The 8,007-nt window shown below is 35.1% G+C and overlaps 1 long non-coding RNA gene across 1 annotated transcript; it reads left to right on the forward strand.

The window, feature by feature from the left end:
- Positions 1 to 1,883: 1,883 nt before the first annotated feature.
- On the forward strand, positions 1,884 to 4,669 carry LOC145167744 (uncharacterized). Its single transcript, XR_013741407.1, has 2 exons — positions 1,884 to 2,216; positions 4,413 to 4,669. It is a non-coding gene; the product is annotated as an uncharacterized LOC145167744 (long non-coding RNA).
- Positions 4,670 to 8,007: the final 3,338 nt, after the last annotated feature.

Here is an 8,007-nt window from a genome sequence, read left to right on the forward strand (position 1 = left end):
TTTGGAGTGGAAGTAGCTTACCTAAATGGATGGATTTGATGAAGATTTCTTGATGCATACACAAACCCACGAAAATTTGGAAGGATGAAGGGAGGATTTTCTTAAGTTAGAGATGGAGAGTGTTTGATAAATTTTGAGTGAGAGAGGTGGTGAGTGGTGGCCTCGACCGAGATTTAGAGAGGGAAGAGAGAGAAGGATTCAAGGGTATTACATGAAGGTTAATATGCTAGGTTTTGTTATATGATGTGCATTAAACCTAGATTACCTCAATGCAAAGATGAGGTGTCAACACCTTAATCCCCATTATCTTTTGCTCTTTTTTTTTAATAAATGGGCTGAGAATGGGCTTAAAAGGATGGAAATGAATTGGTTTTGGGCCCATTCTTGGCTTGTTCGAATTTGTGGAGCCCAATAACATAGTTTCGGCCCATTGGGCCCTTATGAGGGCTCATATCCCAATACGGTGAAAGGAATGGGTTTATGGCCCATTAGGGCTACTTAAATCATTTATGGCCCAATTTGGCCCATTAGGAATAAAATGAACCATTTTAGGCCCACATGGCCCAAATTGTTAAGTTTTATGAATGTGGGTCCAATGAGAACCCAATTAGGGTTTCTTGGGCCCAATATAGTCGAATTGGTGATTTATTGGTCCTTTAGGCCCAATAAGAGAATCCTAGTTCACAATGAACTTGTACCAGGATTTCTAGGGCTTCCAACCCTCATTTAAACATATGAAATGTATTTGAATGAGCATTGAGTATGATATTCATTTAGAGTACAAGTCATTACACTAGATGAATGTTTACAAGAGAATAGAATTTTCCTAGCTAAAATGCTAGTTGTGACAAAACGTACCTAGTATATATATATATATATATATATATATATATATATATAGAGAGAGAGAGAGAGAGAGAGAGATGTTCATTTGAGACCATGCTAATTTTGTAATACATGGGGACGCATCCTAGACATTCATCTTGAAGATAAAAAAAAAATTATAAAATGCAAAATAAAAGGAAAAATCCGATTTTTTTTAAATATCATTTTCGTTATTTAATTTATCCAGAAAAAGTAAAAAAAAAATTACCGTTTTTTTCAAAATATAAGTGAAATATTCTAATTAAAAATTACATTATAAATAATCAAATCGAATTTTTAGAATGTTAGAATATTATAATATTCTACTAAAATTGGTAGATATGTTAAAATATTCTAATATTTTATTAGAATTGTTAAATTTGTTAGAATATTCTAATATTCTATTAGAATTTTTTTAATATTTATAGTTTAATATTCTACTAGAATATTTTAACATTCTAAAAATTCGATTTGAATATTTACAGTATAATATTCTATTAGAATATTTCACATATATTTTTGAAGAAAACGATAACTTATTTATTTATTTATTTTTGGATAAAATAAATGACGAAAATAATATTTTAATTCTTTTTTCGAAAATTTTCATTTATTTTGTATTTTAAAAATAGTTTTTTTTATCTCCTAAATAAATTGCCTAGGATTACGTCCACATATCTCACAAAATATGATGGTCTCACACGAACCCACTTCATCCTCTCTCTCTACTTTCTCTCTCTCATTTTCTCTTGTACCGTGTGTTTTAAGATTTGTACCTTAGTTGTTTAGTATTTTTTTTAATTGAGTGGGTTGAGAAAGATAGGATTTCCGTGTGTTGTGGGTTGGGAAAGATGAAGAAAAATCAAAGAGAAAAGCTGATGTGGCAGTGGGTTCATTGGGTTGGGAGGGAACGACTCTCTCCTCCCTTAGAGAGGAGGGAGTCGTTCCCTCCCAACCCATTAAACCGACTACCACATCATTTTTTCTCTTTTGTTAATAAAAAAACAAATACACTCTTGTTCGTCAGACTTCAAATGTATCTGAAAGGGGAAAAAAACATGATTCCTATATTTCCCTAACCCTACCCTGGGGTCTCTTTTCTTGCATCCATCGAAGAACACCGACCTTCATCCTAGGCTCTTGCCCCTGCATCTCGGACGTCACAGATGATCGCCGCCTCTGTCTCACAGACGACCGTCGCAGGTGTTGCACAACACACCGCCGTCGCACGTCACTCCCGGTATCATTTTTTGCCTGCACAGAAACGATGAACTTCCCTCCTCAGCCCTCCTCAAATCGCCGACGCCTCCAGACCTCCGTCCTAGTTCCACTCTGTCATTATCGCCACTCCGGTTAGCTTCTTGCCCTAATGGCCACTTGTTTTTATCAATATTAAGAATCCTGAAATGGCCTTTTTCTGCTGGAATCGATATTATGAAATCGTTTTTTCTGTTGAAATAGTTTTTATGTTGCTCGATCTTATGGTGTTCTGCTGAAAATTTGATATGAGACAAATATACAGGTTGAATTCTATTTGCTCACATAGATTTTTTGTGTTGAAATGTTTGTTAATGAATTGAAAACTTAATCACTCAACATTACTTAATTTGCATTTATCAAGAGTGATTTTGCGACAATTTTATTAAGATACATGTGAAGTACATTGAGTTCATGCTTTGATTCAAAATCTGATTCAAAAGGTAGCAAATCAAATTCTGCTTGTTACAAGGGTACATATGAGATACTTTGAGTTCATTGTTTGATTCATAAACTTCTTGTTAATTCAGTTTGTTTAATTATTTAGTTTTTGAGATAAATCCTATGACATATTTTGACAATGGTTGTTAATCATAAATTTAATATTATACTAAAATAATTACCCAAGATTGTACTTTCAAAGTAAAATAGTTTATTAAGAAAAAAAATTAACAAATACAATGATTTTTTTTGGAGTTGGATGTATTTTCAGTACACAAAAGTTCAAATTTTGATACTTAAGATGCGATATTTTATGTGATTATTCCTGTCAAATATTTAGGTAATCCATTGTTGTAAAAAAAGATTGATTTTTATTTATTTACTACAATACATGATTATCTTGTTAGATTGTTAAGATTTTTTTGATTATTTACACACTCCAATCATTTTATAATGAAAAGAAGGCAAATTGATGTTTTTGATGGTGAATTTAACTATAATTTTGTTTGTCTTTATGTAAATATGATTTGGGGGCTCTAAATTTCCCTATGTAGGATGTTTTGTTGGCTGCAATCATTGAGTGTTATGATGCTATATTATAGTATATATTGTTAATTTATTTGGTTTTAAATACTTTGTTCTCATAGGTTAAGCCACAAGCTAATAGAAGGAATAATTCATTAGAGGAACCACCTAGCATGGCTGAGTTGTTTAATAGTTTATTGTATTTATATAGCTGCAGAAAAAATAAATAAAAGGTTTCACTTAAATTTGATGAAAAATATATGTAAAATAAAAGACATGATGAACACAACAAATATATTCCTATATGTTGTTATTATTTTCATTCAACTTCGGTTTGCATATGTTGTCCAACATTGAAAAATAATGGTAAATAATGTTGAAAACATTATTCTTATTAAATGATTCGAAATAGTTTTTTAAAATTTATATCTATAACAACTTCGAAGTACCTTTATTCATATAAAGGGTAAAGTTGTCCAACATTAGAAATATCCATACTTTTAACAATCCAAAGCAATGTACTAAACCAAATCCGAAAAAAAAGGTTTCTGTGCACTCCTAGGTTATGTGCAGAAACAATAGCATAAAAAACTATTCTTAATTAACAAAAATTAAAAGATATAATTTCCAAATAATATGTAAAGGGTAAAATTGTCCAACATTATAAATAAAGGGTAAATACTGTTGTAAACCTTTTTCTTATTAAAAGATTCGAAGTAGTTTTTTACAATTTATATAACAAAGAAATTTTCGTACATTACAAATATCCATACAGACCATACTTATTTACAATCTATAGCAATGTACTTTCAACATTTTGCCACTACAAAATTCAAAGCATAACAGATTCACTCTGTGTGTAAGTATCAGAAAAATGATGATTTTGTCTATAAGATAAAATATACACAAAGCAACAGAAAGAGAAAAATATAGATATATAATCAAAATAAGAATAAGAATCACAATAACAGAATTGCATCGTTTATATGTGAAAGAAATGTATACAGAAAGGAACGGAAGGAGGTGAATATAGATATATAATAAAAATAAGAAAATAGAATAACGATAGTGTTGCTTGGGGATGCTTTACCAGAATTGTAGTGTTTTATGATTCTTTGAATCGCCACAAATGTTGGAAACGAATTCAAAAGGTTTTGAAGTAACACTTATAGTCTCCCGTTTCAAAGTTCATATTTTAATTGATTTAATTTGATTTAATTCCTATTATGATGCAGATTAATTTGGAATAAGATAAATTTATTAAAAACTCATTGCTGATTTTATGTGATATGATGTATGATATACTTAAATGGATTTTAATGCAGGTCTAATAAGGAAACAAATTTGCTGATTAGTAGGAGAATGTGTGGATTGGGCGGTCAAAGATTGATAACAAACCAAAATTTTCGTTTTATAGTATCGTATTTGATTTGAATGGAATTTGAAATTGCATTTGATTGTATTTGAATTTGAATGTATTGACTTTTGACTTAGACTCCTTAGACTTCCGTTAATAATGCTTTGGGCGGGAATTAGTTTCTGAGAAAAGAGGAGGAAATGACACGTGGATTGTTATGGGTTATTAGAGGGACATGTGGCACCTTAGAGAGGTTTTTATTAGGAAGATATATATATATATATATATATATATATATATATATATATATATATATATATATAGACAAAATTGCAAAAATGGTCTCTGTGATATGCAATTTTTTGGGGTTTCAATCCAAACCACGATTTTTTTTGTATTGATGGTCCTTTTGAGGTAGTTTGCTTGTGATTTTGGTCCTTCGATAAATTGAAAAGACTAAATTGCCCTTATTATATTTATTTTCCATTTTTTTCCTATAAGTATTTATAAGTATTTATATATATAAAATAAAAATAGGGGCCCACTCTCTCTCTCTCTCTCTCTCTCTCTTGATTTTTTCTGTTGCCATCAAAGAGTAAAACAAGCTTTCTCCTTCCTCCATTTTTCCTGTCGATCAGAACAACAATCCAAAGACCCCCAATTCGGTGTTGCTTCCGTTCAATATCCTATACTTTAAGTTTTTCTTATAATCCAAAATGTTTAGTAATTTTTTTTCATTACGACTTCAACTACAATAGAATGTGAAATGTATTTATTCGAGATACGACCAACATGTGTTTGAGAGTGATGGTGGTGTTGCAACAAGTCTAAAACTTACAAATCCTACATGCAAAGGAGCATTAGAACCAAACCTAAGGTTTAAAAATACTATAGGAGTATTTTATGATACTAAACAATAACAACAAGTCTAAAAACGTATCGATTTCGTACATCAGGAAGCCCTAGGATCAAACATGTAATACTATAGTAGCATTTTAGAATACCATATGACCTCCACACTTAAATCTTATACATGTACCTCATACCTCCACTCTCGCGAAGACAACATGACTGAGCTTCACCCCGAAGACCCCTACTACCCTACGTTAATAGCCAACGAATGGACCGAGGGAGAACCAGAGGAAGTGCAAAGGGAGAACCCAGAATTGGGTCCTGAAGAATACCAAGAGAGGAATCCCGAGGGAAAGGATTCTGATGAGGAGTCAGACATGGATGAAGGCGCCGGAGAGATCCTTAGCGAGCCTTACCCCCTTGGAAGCAATACCGAACCAACACGCAGAACAGGAAGACCTTACCAATCATCTCCGCCCCTTAGAAGAGGAGGTGACCACCCTAAGGCAACAACTCATGGAAGCTGAGGCTAGGGCAGCCTTAGAAGAGCAGAGAGCTGAAGAGGCCACTCGTGAGATGAGCGAAATGGTTAGACACCTTTACGTTATTTACGCATATGAGAATCATCACACTAAGTCCTAGGTCTACCATGTAATTCGTCACAACTAGTAGTAGTAAATCAAGAGAGGTACGCCCTACGAGAACTCATGTAACCTGAGCCAGCTTAAGGATCTGATATCTATAATCTATTAGGGTAACTTAAAATTTGTACAATACCTATTTCTACATACTACCATTAATACATCATAGGGATGTAGGTCGAAACCACGAGAATCGTACAACAAAACATGTGATTCATATGCGTACATGCATAATTTCATATCTATAATCATAGATGAGATACGACTAGATATAACCGTAGTTACTCACGAACCAGTTTCTCATCATGCAACAGAATCATGTCTTCCCATGGAAACAACCAGCTAGCCGGCGAAACACCAGTCCTGCAGATGGACCCCGCAACCTTCCAAGCCGCTGTAACAGCTGCCGTGACAGCCGTCATGGCACAACTCAACGCCAACAATCCAAATGGAAATGGAAATGGTGTCGATAACTCCAACCGTAGTATCAACCAAGGAAACCAACGAGGGACAACCTACCCAGACACCCCAAACTCCAAACCTAAGGTCATGAAGCGAAAGCGGGGGAACAAGAAAGGAAGCAGATCGACTCAAGGGCCTACCAAAAGGCAACAAGTTGTAGCAGCCCCTAATCCCACTAACCCCCCTACCCCAGCACCGAGAAAACCGTATCATGGAAACCTCCCGCTCTGCAGCAAGTGCCGCTACCATCATCATGGAGTCTGCCGGGAATTGCATTGCAATAGGTGCAACAGGAAGGGGCACATCTCCGACATCTGTAGGGCCCCGGTCCCATGCGTCACTCCAACCCTCAACCCAGAAGTAAGTCCAGTATGCCACACATGCGGTGAGACGGGATACTTCAAAATGAATTGTCCAACAGAGAAGAATGACGGAGGACCGGGAGGAGTTTAACAACGGTACATGATGAAGCAACAAGGAACCCTACTGGGATTACCGGTACGTTTCAAAACAACAAAAGTTAAGCATTGCATTTTCACAACATTTTGCCAATTAAAAATCGTAATCATAAAGTACTCCCTCATCCGAACTAATCATATCCTTCGTAGGAAAACTAAAGATCCTTGCGAAAGTTATGATAACTTAGTGTAAACGTAAGGCAGTGTGTAATTAAGATTCTACAAACTTAGAGTGCGTAGACCCGCCTTAATTCTTATTCCTTGGTTGACTGTGGATTTAGGGCATAACCACTCAGTCTACAACCTTTTCAATCTTGAATTACGTACAACTAAGCTACATCAAACCATCATAGAGAGGTCTAATATAAATCAGACTATGAAATCACATCATTTATACCAAGGAACTCGTGTTGCTAGGGCACCCAAAGATTCAGACCGAGACAACCACAGTAGTAATACCAAGAACGAAATGGGTAGCATTACAAACGTGTACATAAAACACACTATCATTTTGAACAACCACCCCTTTCAGATCAATCCAACATCTATTACAATAAGGAGCCCAACGGTGTCAATTGACATGGGCTGACTTGATCCTCACCATACGAAATTCATGTACCAACGAGACTCTTCACCTTAACCACTCGATTAACGGAACCCTTACAATTTGTAACGATAATACTCGAATTATCTCGGGCATCTAGACCCTTAGGCACCCGTGCAAGTAATACCACACTCTTTCCTAGCCCTTAATAGGGATAAGGAAACAAGAAGCAAAGGCCACCGAGGGTAACCTAGAGATTTATAACACCCCTAAGATGTCTCCAAAGTCCTTTCGGAAACATCACCTACATGCCAAGTTGATTTTGGAGATCGACTCAACTCATGGAGCCATTCTCGTAGCCAGACCACCAAGACCACTTAACACCAACATAAACACCGAAGGTATCCAGTCGATGGAACGACCCAGTAAGTATGAGGTTATCAAACCAAGACTTGAGCCTTAGAGAACGTCTATCCAACTCATAAATAGGAAAGGCTAAGTGTCCATAGGACCACTGACTACTAAGGATCAAACGAAACCATCCTCAAGGATCGATATCCCTTATCCCGAATCGAAGATTTACTCGACCTACTCGTAGAAAACAAG

Source organism: Lactuca virosa, chromosome 3 (assembly GCF_052849685.1).
Source record: "Lactuca virosa cultivar CGN04683 chromosome 3, Lactuca_virosa_CGN04683_v6, whole genome shotgun sequence".
NCBI classification, from domain to species: Eukaryota; Viridiplantae; Streptophyta; class Magnoliopsida; order Asterales; family Asteraceae; genus Lactuca; species Lactuca virosa.